This window comes from Balaenoptera acutorostrata, chromosome 9 (assembly GCF_949987535.1).
Source record: "Balaenoptera acutorostrata chromosome 9, mBalAcu1.1, whole genome shotgun sequence".
NCBI classification, from domain to species: domain Eukaryota; kingdom Metazoa; phylum Chordata; class Mammalia; order Artiodactyla; family Balaenopteridae; genus Balaenoptera; species Balaenoptera acutorostrata.
In genome coordinates this window covers 110092627-110106457 of record NC_080072.1, presented here as the reverse complement: position 1 = coordinate 110106457, position 13831 = coordinate 110092627, and the positions used below count along the sequence as shown (strand labels likewise).

The window sequence follows — 13831 nt, the reverse complement described above, 5'->3', positions numbered from 1 at the left end:
TATTTTATTGGCAGGAGGGGGCAGTCATTACTCCCCTATCAGGTGGTTCATTTATTGGATACTTCTTCTCACTTTTGCATTCGTTTGTGAACTATGTTCTTCCAGATCTTCTGGCGTCTGGGCCTCAGCCTGTCCCTTTGCTTTGCTGGGACATCTCGTCCTCGGCTGTGAGGGAGACGCGAAGGAGAGAACAGAACGGGAGGAAGTCCCGTGCTCCGTGTCCCCATCACCCACACTACCCTGTAGCCCAGGCCTGATGTGGCGTGTCCACTCCTCCCAAACGCCAAGGAGGGGCCCTGCCATTGTGTTCCCGGAGGCCTGGACCGAGGTCTCGGTGAGCACCTCCCAACCCCGGGCCTTGCTCACTTCCTCTCCTGCCTTCTCATGCCCGAGCCTTTCTCTCTCTAACCCGAGGCCCTCACAGTTCTGATAAGGCGGGTAAGGACCTGGCTCTGTATTTCAGCGTGAGATCTTGTTGACGTTGTGTGGTTTTTAACCGTGTGGATGTGTCCACTTGTGCAGGCAGAACACGTGTTCTCTCGCGAGTTTCTGACTCTGGGGGCTCTGAGAGCACGTGCTCTCAGGCTGCACCCCTGTGCCCGCCGCGGGCCAGCATCCTGCTCGGCTGGTCCGAGCCTGCTTTGTGTCCGGCTGACCCTGGACCACTGTGTGTGCCCCGCCCATCTCCTCAGGTGCGGGGCGCAGGCTCTAACTGCTGCTCTGGGAGAAGGCCCCGATCTCTGGGATTTGGGCAGCTTTGTTGGTATTTCTGATGAAACGTTGGTGCATGTGTGACCTGGGCCAGGGTGTGCGGGGAAGGCCTCACTGGGTGGGGCCGTGTGTCGTATGGTCCTTTCATCCTCAATCCGGATCCAGGCGTCTCCTTGCCAGGTCCACGTGTTCCTGGTCCCAGTTCTACGAACGAATGGGCTCGGGGACAGCGTGTGTTAGGGTGACCCCATGTGGCCTCGAGTCCTGAGAGTGCGGCGAGCTTCCCTCCCCATGGGCTTCGGCAGCTTGGGTCCCGGCCTGCGAGACCACAAGGGTGACGGCCCCTGACCATCACTGCCACACGGCAGCACAGGCCTGCACTGCAGAGGGTCACCCTGTGCAGACCGGGGAGCCCTCACCTCGGTCCCAGGTAACAGGCGCATGCCCAGTAGCGATGCTCTTTACTCTTCAAGCACAATAACCCCTTTGCCTTCCAGAGGGCTGGCAGGTGCGATCGCGGGAGGGGCGGTCTGGGGCACGGGCCAGCTGCCCGCAGGAGGACAGGCGGGAAGCCTTGGTCTGACCCTCGGAGGAGCCCACCCTGGGGGAGGGGAAGGGGGAGCAGGGAGGGAGATGGATGGGATGACGCCGGAATTCAGGGCCCCCCTTGGGGTCCTCTCTCTGCCTGCCCTGGGTGCGCCGGCATCTCTATCGCATGTACATTTCATCCGTCACTGGGGCGCTGGGAAGCACCAGGCTGGTATGTCTTTACTTCTCAACGTCTAAAGGGCACGCGAGAACCATGCTGTCCTGTCAGGAGAGTCTCCCCAGCCTGCCAGGCCTTATGGGGTGATTCCAGTGCTTTCTGCCTGTGCAACAGCTCAGACTAGTGGTCAGGAGGAGCAGGGGCTGGATGTGAGACCGGAAGCAACCCACAACTTCCCCAGGCCTCACTTTCCCATCTACAGAATGGGGTGATGACAGCACCCATTCCTGAGGGTCGTCATGAGACAGGGATTAAAGGATGAACACAGGGGAGGTTTGTAGCACCCTGCCCACACAGCACTGGTACTCAACCTGTGGCAGGTATACTTAGCAGTCATGCTCTGTGCTATCTCCTGTGATATGAATGAAATAGCATCAGGTGCTGTAACGGTAACAATGGTACCACCTCCTCGGAGGCAGTGGGACGCTGCAGGAAGGCAGAAATGACAGTCAAGTACCTGGGAAAAGATGAACATGGTATCTAAAGAGGGGGGAATGCTTTCTGAATCAGGCTTCCCAAAATGCATGCAGGTGGACCCATGACCTTCCCAGAGGCAGAGAGAAAGCAGAAGAGGAACTGACGTCTCCTGATACTGAGGCCTCCATCCCCTCCTTGCACAAGGACACCCCAATCCCGCCCCTCCTATGGACTTCACCTCAGAAAGAACCAGTGCTTTCGGGGAACGGGGCTAAAAGCAGCATTTTGGGGAAACTGAATTCCACAGGATGAATGTCATTAAGTCCGGCCTAGGGACTGAGCCAGCCTTTGAATTAAGGCCTGAAAGTTAAAGAGTTATTGTCCGGCCCTGGGACTCAAAGGGCAGGAATTCACCTCCACCTGCTCCTTCACCCCTTCCTTCCTTCCCCTCTCTTCCCAGCCCCTCCTGGGCGATCCTGTCAGGAGCTCCTGGGTTCCCGAGGGTGGGGTCACACTGGGGAGGTTGAGGCGGGTCAGGACCACCACCCCACACCCCCCCCAACCTGCCTGCCTCTGTCCCGGCTCTCCCTGGCTCCTCGCACAGACCCACAGGTGGTGGCAGAGGTCCCAGGAGAAAGAGCAATCCTGCCCCGTGGCTTCCTTCCTTCCTTGGCCCCCAACGGCCTGTGGGCATTTTCGTTGACAAACATCCAACTCGTTTGCTAGCGTTTGCTCTTCCTGAACAGTACGCCCACGGAAAATTAAAACTAACTGAACACACTGTTTTAAAAACCAGCTAAAATAAACCTTGCAGTCTCGCGAGTGGTCTACAAGTCCTAAGGCAGCACCTCTAAGATGTGCTGGGGTCCGTGGGCCTCTGGGATTGGGTGAGACCATCTCAGAGGGTGACTGGACGTCTGTCCTTTGGTCTGTGAGACTGAGGGCTGCATTTTCCAATCCCAAGTGGTGTCACATAGCCTGAGGGCAGGATCAAGGATTTGGTGCTCAGCCCGCAGGGAGCGGCTGGGGTCTGCCGCACAAGCATCACTCCACCCCACAAGCAGCAGTCAGGTTCAACTCAACATCGATTGCTATCAGCATCATGGCCAGGCACTGGGGATGCAAGGTGGATAATCCAGGCTCTGTCCCTGCCGGGAGCCCCCAGGGGAGCGGGGTGTGGCTGAGGGCGTGCCCTTGGGATGCCTGGGTCACGTGTGCCCCAAGGGAAGCAGATGGAGGTGGGGGAGTTGGAGACCAGTCTGGCCTTTGGGACTCAACTCACAGACTTCTCCCAAAGAAAAGGATGCATTCAATCACATTTGGATGTGATCTGAAAGGATTTTTCGGGCGCTTTAAAAATCATCATGCACGTGCTGCTATCTGATTCAGTGATGTGTGCTCCCCAACCTCCTCCAACCGCACCTGTATGGTTGGCTTTGCAAACCATTGTTTGGACACAAAGCCAGGGGCGCGGGGAGTTAGAGAGCAGGGCAGGCTGCCCTCCCTCCGCGGAGCCCTCAGAGAAGCGCCCCACGCCCAAGTTTAAGGTTTCAGGGGTCCGCGAGCCGGGAGCGCAGGCAGCGGCGCGGAGAGCGCAGGCGCGCCCTCCGGTGGCCGTCCCTGGAGCTGCAGGCGCGCCCCGCCCCTGGCCTCCGCAGGCTCCCGGATCCAGATGTGCGAACCGGCGGGCCTTGCCGCACCCCGTGGGGTTTAGCCCGCCGTAATGTCAGCGCAATAATAGCCCCGGGGAGGCCACTGCACCACTGTTTTCATCCAGAGGAGGGCTATTCCATCAACTGCTCCAGAGGCCTGCTTGGTAAATGAGTTTTCTTTTAAAAAAACATTCACTTGATTGCCTTGCTAGAGCTCATTCCGGCACCAGGGGACGTGTCTGGGGCGGCAGGGCCCGCGGGGGCTGGGGACCACCCGAGGGGCAGCAGCGGAGGCCAGGAAGTGTCAGTTCACAGCCCTCCTGATGCCCGACTCTCGGTGCCGTTCCCCTCCTGTGATCCTTTGTCCCTCTCTCCCTGGTGACAAGAGGTGCAGTCGTTTTGCTCCCTGGGGAGAAGGGTCCTATGCCCACTGGCGCCAGGCCTCACCCTCACCGCAGTGCCTGGCACGGCGTTTGCAGGACCCGGGGGAGCATCAATTCAGGGGACTGCGGTCGCCGGGTTCTGCCCTCACCCCAGGAGACAGGGTACACAGATCGGTGGGATTCCAGCCTGGATGCCCAGGAAGGTCCCCTCACCCTGGGACCAGCCTGGTGACGGGATGGGGACCCTGGAAGCCCCAGGCCGCAGCAGAAGGCAAGCTCTCGCCCTCGTGCCGCCCTCATTAGGGTCACTGAGTGATTGAGCAGGCTGGACCCTGCTGGGGACCCAAGCTGAAAGGGGCAGACATCTCTGGGGGCAGAAACCCCACATTCACACAACTGGGCTGGAGGCGACCCTGGGAGACGCCGTGCTCCTGGCAGCTATGATTCGTCCTTGTTCGCTACCGACCGTATAACATGTGTTTCACACTTGATGCAACTGCACTGTTACTTCCCCAGGAACACTGGTTAGTTCAATTGTCTGTTCCCTGACAGCAAGCAAGCGGGGAAGCGGCCGGAGGTGAGGGGTAATTAATGAAGCAGGGGCGCTTTGAGACTGGGCCCCGCCCACCCTGAGTGCGACTCCGGGTTCAGGGTCCCTGCCGCCTCCAAATGCAGCCGCCCTTGGGCTGTCTGTCCCGGCCTTGGAGGACGCAGCCTGCGGGCCTCGCTCCAGGGCCCCCTCAGCCCTCGGACAAGGGCGTTTAGCTCAGGCTGCTTCACTGAGGTGCGCCCCGGCAGGTCACGTCTGGGGTGTAATGGTCTCTAATTAGCATTTCCCACAGATGGAACATTCCCCAACCCCCAGCCTACAGCTAAGTGGTTCTCAGAAAAGCACAGAAATTATACTCTACCTTTGAAAACATCAAAGGAAATTAGCCTATTCCCATGGGTGCCTCTGGGCCAGCCTCGTTGTGGCACCCAGGGAGGGCCCAGCCTTTAGAGGTGCAGAGAGGGGGTCTCTGAATCAGATAATCCCTGACAGGAAAGTGAGCCGGTGCCCGCCCAGCCCTGTCCTGCTCTCGGCCCCTCGCAGGCAGCTGTGTGGCCCCCTTCCCTGTGGCTCTCTCTCCACTGGGTCTCTCATGGGCCCCTGCTGGCTTAACGCTTTACCTGTGCTTCCCTCCCAACCCCCCGCCGTCTCCTTTGGGAAGATAAATCCTGGGGGCAGGGCCAAGTCTAGACTTTGCAAACATTCAGTGCCAAGTGCAGCACTGCTTACGCAGCGTAAGGTCAACTCAGAGTCAGAGAAGTCCCTCGGCTCCTGCGACTAGATTCCCCAAATTTACTTTCTAAGCCTTCTTCTGCCAACATTCCAGACACTGTGGATGGAGACGTGGCAACGTCTCTGAGCATTTGGAACTTTAATTCTAGGAGAGAGAGACTGACACAGTGGATAAACAAGTACATTCATAACATGCCAGGTGCTAGAAACAGCTAAGAAAAGTGATAAGCTGTGCTGTGGAGATGGGGAGGCGTTTCTAAGAAGGTGTCATTGACGAGTCGGGAGGCAGGAGGAACAGCCCACCTGACGCATGGGGGGAGCGCTGCAGGCAGAGAACCAGCAAGTGCCAAGGTCCCGGGTGAGGGTGTGCTTGGGGTTTTCGAGGAACAGCCGGGAGATCAGTGAGTGACTAGAGGACAAGGCTGAGATCAAAGGCAAGAGAACAGAGTTACAGTTTGGCTGGGTCTGCACCTGCCAGCCCAGCTCTCCCATCAGACCCCATGTGTCTCCTCCAGAGGCTGGCCGAGCCCCCCAGCCTCGTCGTGAATATCCTGGGGACAGTGGGCATGAAGGGCCTCATTTGGCCGGGACGTCCCAGCCCCTCCCCAAGCCGGGGGATCTCGTCAGGTTACCAAGCTGTCCGGCTTCTGCTTCCTCGTCTCTAAAACTGCCATCTTAAATCCCTCCACACAGGGACGCTGTAAGAATTCAGTGAAACGCCTGTGTAAGGCACCAAAGGAAAGCCAACCCCTACCTTGTAATTTCTAGAGAGCTCTCTCTTAGCCTGAGCTTTCCACCTGGATGGGTCCGAGTTCTGGCCCCCGAGCAACACCAAGCAAGCCCCCGTCTGGTCTCTACCGAGGGTCCGCAGACATCAGCTTGCTTTCAGCCCTCACTCGGGGCAGCTCAGCAACCCTCTGAGGGTCTTTCTGGAGTTTCCTCCCCTCCTTCAGCGAGGGACGCTGAGTCCCAGAGGGATGTTATCTCTCTCAGGGCATCACCTGGGCTGGGATTCAAACCACAGCCTCCAGACACCTCCCTGGTCTCTAGGAATGTGGGATGTTGGGACAAGGAGGGCCCACAGAGGGACGAGGGATGGGAGGCAGGAGGCAGGTGCAAGAGGCCTGGGTGTGGAGGCCACAGAGCCCCAACCTGGGCTAAGCCCAGCTGTCCAGCTTCAAACCCAGAGCTAAACAAACAGCGTAAAGAAAGCCAGTGCCCTGGCCAGAGGACAGGAGACCGGCCGGGACCGAGCCCGGGAGCGGAGGCTGTGCCCACCCCCTGCCCCCGCATCAGCACCCTGTAAGCCGCAGCCCAGGGCGGGTGAGGGCGAGCGCAGGAGGGTGCCGTGAAGCGCCCAGAGGCTGTGCAGAGAAGGGTTTCCGCGCAGGGACCCAGATCCATGCTGCATTTGCCCTGGAAGCACAGGGAGAACCACCTTCCCACGGTTTGTAGGTGGTGAGTGGGGTCAGGCTACCGTCCTATGACCCAAGACGTCACCAGGTACCCTTGCAGGGTGACCCTCCGTGGACCACTCTGGAAGGGTGGGTGGAGCCAGAGGGAGCTGCCATCCTCGGGTCAGTTTGCATCAACACATCCGTCACCCCTTCCCTCTCTCTATGCCCGGCACTGGGGTCAGTGCACTCCCGGGCTCACTTCATTCCCACAACCAAGTCCAGGGGTGAATATCCCCGTTTTACTGATGGAAAAAAATGACGCTGGGCAAGATTAAGTTAAACACCAGCAGCAAGCCACAGAGTTGCAGGTAGAACCCAGTTCTGTTGAACTTCAGGGCGAGAGGGAGTTTGTTCGTTCACGGAGCCTCCTCTTTCCACGGCCTGCCCTTCCTCAGTGACCCTTCTAAGCCCCTCGGCCTCCCAGGGAAGCCTTTCCTTACAAGCAGCGTGGCAGCGCCGTCGGGAAATCCGGAGGAGTAGTCAGCCTGGGAACCATCGGGCCCCTGGCATGGGGAATCCAGAGGTTCCCGCCCACAGGACCTTCCTGAACCGTCCAGCTGCCTGCTCTGTGGCATCTCTCCCTCTCTGACCCCCAGCTGTGAACGTGGTCCACGCCTTGGAGGTGGGTGTGCCCCCCGGGAGCCCAGCCCCTTTCACAGCCGTGATGCTGATTTGCTGAGTCACGCAGGTTTGCTGCTGACACGTCTAGAGCGCATTTCCACAGGGATCACAGAGATCTCTGACCTCTGACACCCTCACCCCTCTCACCTCTGGTCTTTGCATCTACCTCGTCAGACTCTGGAGCCAATCGTATGGTTTCATGGCTTCCCAGGAGGGACTGTCCCCTGGGGCTCAGGCCAGGCTCATCCTCCCTCTGCCCTGTGCAGCCTGCACGGCACCCGGGACACGGACTCATCTGCGGAAGCGTCTCGTGTAACACACGCAACCTCGGACCCTTTCCTGTCTTACGTCGGAGGAGCAAAGATGAGGGGGTGAAGTCAGGGAAGCGATGCTGGGCTGGTGGGGCATTGATTAGGAAAAAAATGTGCAGACCTGCAGGCCGGCCGGGCTCAGTAGGAAGGAGGAGAGGCTGTACTTTAAAGGAAAGTTCAGTTATAATGGCAAGGGAGAGACATGCAGATGACTGAGTGGTTACTTGCACCAGCAGAGCTTCTGGAAAGCTCTACGGGCCAGTGTCCATGTGTGTTTCTCTGTGTGTGTGTGTCTGTGTGTGTGTGTGCACGTGCATGTGTGCATGTGTGTGGCTGAGAGAGGGGAAGATGGGAAGCTGCTGTCCTGTCTCTAACACTCACGTGCCTTTAAATCGGGTTCTATGTCACAGGCAGGCCTGGCTGGCAGGTAACGTGCACGTGAGCCGTGAGCAGAGAGACGCCCTCACACACAGTACGCGGGTGCTGGATCCGCCGCCCTCTGGGCCACCAGGAGCCAGGAGGGACCCAAACCCCAAGAGCAGTTGGGTGCAGAGCCAGAAGATGACACTCCTGATGCGGGAGGGAGCCAGTTTCAGATACAGCTGTTAGGACGGGACTGAACTGGGGTAACTTTCACTTGTAGATACTCAGTGGACTGGAGCAAAGATGCACCCAGCGTGAAGTGAGAAGAAAGGACGGGCCCCTGCGCAGGGGCCTCCAGAAGCAGGCGGCGGATCCTCCCTCTTTGCCCGGTGACACTGAGGGCCTGCAGCATCCCCAGCCGCCACCAGGGGGCGCAGCCCTCCGCACCGAGACTGAGAACAGGGTGTCCTGCTCTTGCTCTGCGGCTGTGTTCAAACTGTGGGGCGGAGAGACGGACTGAGAAGGGGAGAAGGGACCACAGGCAGCCTCAGCTCCCTGCAGGCCTGGCCTCTGCGGAGTTAAGGAAGCAAGAGCACACAGAGGACTTGAGGACACGGGGAGGGGGAAGGGTAAGCTGGGACGAAGTGAGAGAGCGGCATGGACATATATACACTACCAAATATAAAATAGATAGCTAGTGGGAAGAAGCTGCATCGCACAGGGAGATCAGCTCGGTGCTTTGTGACCACCTAGAGGGGTGGGATAGGGAGGGTGGGAGGGAGACGCAAGAGGGAGGGGATACGGGGATATATGTATATGTACAGCTGATTCACTTTGTTATACAGCAGCAACTAACACACCATTGTAAAGCAATTATACTCCAATAAAGATGTTAAAAAAAAAAAAAAAAAGAGCATACAGAGGAAGGAACTGGGACCCGGTCCTCCATGGGACCTGCAGTATGTCCCCAGAGGTGGAGCTCAAAGTGCCTTGAACTGCAGGGGCGATTTTATGGCCACAGATTCTTAGATTAGTTCCTCACAACAACCTTTGAGACAGGTATCACCCCATTTCCAGGTGAGAAAACAGGCTGGCTGGACATATGGCAGGCCAGCAGTAATGCACCCTTCTCTTAGTAGCTGACAAAGGACTTGGAATCAGAAACCTGTAGATGGAATCAGAATTCAGCCCAGTGGCCCTTGTGGCCTGTGAGGTGTCTCAGCCATGGTGCAGACATTGAGGCCGGTAAGAGGGGCCACCTAGTGTGGAGGTTTGCCTTCAGCCCTCGGGTCTGGGCCCTGGATGTGGTCTTCCCAGAGATGTCACCTGAGATCAGGTGGGTGAGCTTAACCTCTGAGTTCATTGACCTTGATCCTCCAGCTGTAGTGTCCAAGGAGGGGAAACACACACACACACGCACACGCACACACATGCAGACACACACAGACACACACAGGTGCACAAATGCACACAAGCATTCATGTCGTTAGGTACTCCACTTCCCCCAAAAAGCCCAAGTCTGGTATCTTCTCTGGTTCATGCCGGTGAAATCCAAAATGCCAATTTCATGAGTAGGCATGACCCGGGGGAGGACAGGCCCAGTGATGAGATGGCGGGGACAGCGGCATGAACCTGAGAAGCATGGGGTCAAGGCCCTCCTGGAATGTCTTCATCTGGGTTCACATCCAGGAGGGATTTACTGAAGCTGATAAAATCTGCCGCTGAATATTGCTATAAAATACACTTCACCCCGAGAATCCTAAACCTGTAGATTCACCTTCCACGACTTTCTGAGAAGGAAGGATTTAGTCACAAGCCAGCACCAGCCTTTCCATTTCAGCCCCACATCCCGTGTCCCTCCTGTCTGTTACTCACTGGTTCTCACGTGCTCGCCTGTGTCAGGGGGGCTGGGGGAGCTGGTCACAGATTTCTGGGTCCCACCTCTAGAGTTTTAAAGTCAGTACATTTGTGCTGGGGCCCAAGATTTTGCATTTCCAGGAAGTTTCAGGTGATACTGATGCTGTAACATTTTTACATTTCTTACTACCTTATTAGAGGAAACTCACTGCCCCGGAAGCTGTCAGAAGAAGATGGGAGAAACTGGACCCAGAGAGCCAAAGATATAGCGGACAGCACACTCAGAAGTATGACATCAGCTCCTGGATGGCCAAACACCAGCTCCCTCTGTCTGTGCCCATGGCAGGCATTACTAATCAATCACAGTCTTCTTTCTTGTTGAGCCAGACTTGGCTTCAGAATCCTTCTCCACCGACTGGTCCAGAAACCCGCTAAGACTGACTGGAAACGGCAGGCAAGATGACAACCCTGCACTGTATTTGACCGAGAGACCGGACCACACTGTTCCAGACACCCTCCCCATCACTCAGTCCTTCTCTGTTGCTTAATACTCCCCGCTGACTTTGAGCACGAGGGCCATCTGGACCCGCGAACAAAAGCATAGATGGAGGAATAGCCGGGGGGTGGGGGGTGGGGTGGGGGGGGAGTGTGACCTCATGTGAGAGGGACAGACCGGAGGACGGGAAGGGATTGGGCGGCCAGTCACAGAGCCCTCGGGGGACCCAGGCCCGCGGGGCACAGAGCGCACAGGAGGGGGCCAGGGACAGTGGCTGCATTCCCAGAGCACTTTCTCGAGAAATGGACTCTTTCCCCTCTTGAAAGTGATTAAGTGCCACGCTAGCTGCAGCGACTATGACAAAAGGGAGGTCGCAGGACGCTTGCCTGGAGTAGCGAGGCGTTTGCGCAGGTGGTCCCGGGGCCCCGGAAATGTATTCACGCCCCCTGCGCCAGTGGTGCAGGCTGTAGGGAGGGGCAGAGGTCAGAGACCAAAGGTCAGCCTTGGAAGGCCAACAGAGCCAATCTGGAAAAGACACAGGAAATCGAAGGGCTCTTGCTGAAGAAAGAGGCAGAGAGAGAGAAGGAAAGGGCGAGCAGTGGCGTGGCAGAGCTGTGACAGGAAGAGGCGTCGGGGCAGTAAAACGTCCAAAAGCCAAACCCAGCGGCCGGGCCTTTCCTGAGCACGTGGGGCTCAGGACGGGTGGGGATGGGAAGGGGTAGGGCATCCCTAGCACATGCTTCCTCTGTCTGCTCACACAGGACGCAGAGGCCTTGCCCACAGATCCAGCCTGCCTCGCTGGCCTGTGTGTGCGGCTAGGGCAGGAAACGCGGGGAACAGTATTCTGAGTGACCCGTACTGTCCCCGACGGGGCGATGCCACTTAAAGGTGCGCACGGCCTGAGGGCTGGGCCGCCCACCCAGTAACGTCAGGCAGTCTGTCGGCCAGCTGCACGGCCGGATGTTTCCAACTTTAATGTCTGATGTCCATTCCATAAGCCTTGATGGAGGATCACCCCATTGAAAGCAGCACGGGGACAACTGGTGAGAGCCTGGGGTGTGCTCTGCAGACGGGTGTCCAGGACCCCAGTCTTGGTGTGATCCAGAACATCTGTTTTCTGCTGCCCCAAATCCTGGGCTGGCCCCCAGGCAGGGAAAGAGAGAGGAGATGCCTTCCCAGGGGCCCCAGGAAGCTGGGATGCTTCCGATTCCTTAGAGAGTTCTGTACACTCACATCACTTCACAGAGTCAACAAATAAAGAAACTGAGAAGGTCAGGAGTGATTGTAGAGCCAGAGCTTATTAGCATAATCTGCATATCAGGAAGGAGCCAGGCCCTGCTTTAGAGCCAGTAATGTACAGATTCAAGTAAACTGTTATTTAGTAACAGTTCGTCACTGGGCCACTGAGACCGTATTGGGAAGCGTGTAGGAAACACAGTCATTCCCCCCACACACACACGCATGCACACACACACACGTGCACACACACACACACACACACACACACCGATGCCTCTGCAGGAGGGGTTGGAAATGTGCTTCCTGACTCAGCTGCTCCCTGACTGTGTGACTCCGAGGGAATAACATCATCTTTCTGAAGCTCTGCATTTTAGCAGAGGGACCCTAAGACCTTTCGGGTTCTCACGCGCTTCGGGGGCTTCCCTTGGCAAAGCACTCGGCCCTCGGTGGAGGCTCAGTGTCCGCAGCCACTTCTCCTGCACGAGCGTCGGAAGGTCGAGCCGAGAGGAGGCACCACTGAGCGCCAGGACGAGCCGGGACGCCAGGTCCAGCCACCGGGCCAGCAGCCCCGCCCGGTCAGCCTGCTTTTGCTTTTGTCCACAGCGTTTTACAGACTTTTCAATCTCACCATGCGATTCTAGCTTCAGGCTGCCTCGCTGGTGTGTTAATAATAAATTATATTGTACTGCGTGGGTCTAGCTCTGCAGTAGTTTACTGAGCACTTTTACCTACAATATGCCACTTAATTCTCACGACTGCCGGGAGGTGAGGGAGCTGAGGGTCACAGGAGGCGGGGCACGGGCACAAGCTCAGAGTTCACACCTTGGCCATCCCTGCCCTGCCGGCCAGGATGACCAGGGCGCCGGGGCCATCAGGCCACGGGCTTCCTTCTGTCCTGCTGACGCTGACCATGTGCTGTGTGCCAGACATGGAGCTGTCTGCGGGGCATCTGAGCAACGCCTGAAAAGCAGCAGGCACTCCAGTCCGTCCGTCCTCTGCAAAACGTCAGTGTCAGGACAGACGGAGGCTAAGGAGACATGAGATCGCATCCAGTGGCGTGGACGGTCAGTGGTGGGATGGTGTAAGGTACGAGTGACGATACAACAGACTGTGCGAGGTGACAGCAGACAGCAGCCTGTGCCTGTCACCAACAGCAGCAGATCTGTGTTAAATTTCCTGAATTTGATCATTACTTTGTGATTACGTAAGAGAATGCGTGGTTCCTAGAAGGTGCAGAGCAAACATGGGTGAGAGCTGCTCGAATGCTATTTGTGTTACTTTTTTAAAGGTTTGAACATTTTTAAAAATGTGCAACAGGCAGATTTCTTGAGTAAATACGTGTCTCTGATAAAGAGCGTGCTGCCTGAAGGCCCATCTTAAAACTGAATTATAGAAATAATTCTGTAATTCTAACGCGTGGAGTCGTGAAAGTCATCTGGTCAGATCTGTTTGCCCCTTTCCGTGTGGGCATGAGAATGTGCATGCACGTTCACGTGCACGCACTACATGCATGCACACGCATACATGCTTTCACGCACACGAACATTCACACCCAGTGCTGGAAAAACTCCAAGGCAGCCCTTTACCTCTTTGGGCACCTCTGACCTTTACATTTATTTTATATTGGTCTGACGGTTCCCAAACAATGTAAGCCTATTGGTCTTGGCTTTGCTTGATGTGATCCTATAGAAAACATCTCATTCTAGCACCTAAGTATTTGAAAACAGCTACGGGTTCTCAGAGTCTCCTCTTTCTCAGTTCCTCTCCATAGTTTTGCATATTTTAGAGCCAACATGGACCTTGGAGCCTTCCCAGAGTCTCCTGTCAAAACTCAAATTTGCCAGAAAAGAAAGACAGTGGTTCAAACCCAAGGCTCTTATTACAAACTTTGCAGGCGTCAGTGCTCTCAGACTGAGTGATACAAACCAGCTTGGTAAGTTCCTAAGAGTCAAACCAATGGACCAAATTTCTCTGCTGGAGCTCTCACCCCCAGCACTAAATATTAGAACAATAAAAACCCTCGCAGATTACGTGTCTGGGCCCAGATTCCTGCTCATTAGGAGCTAAACCGATGTCTGAGCTTTTCCCTCCAAGGGCAGGGCCATTCCTGGGAGGTTGGTAGGACTGAAAACGTACTCTGTTCGAATTCTGAGTCACCTTCACAGGAGAGGCCACATGAAGCCATGGCCTAACTGCTGACCGGTGGACCTGCCACTGAATCAAGGCCCTGATGGAATTTCAGCAGAGGCGGGACTATGGGTGGAGGGTAAGTGTGA

At 56.5% G+C, this 13831-nt stretch overlaps 1 protein-coding gene across 1 annotated transcript in view; it reads right to left on the bottom strand.

Moving 5' to 3' along the window:
- NTM (neurotrimin) overlaps nucleotides 1-13831 on the bottom strand; it is a 931513-nt gene that overhangs the window by 627404 nt on the left and 290278 nt on the right. The window lies entirely within an intron of this gene.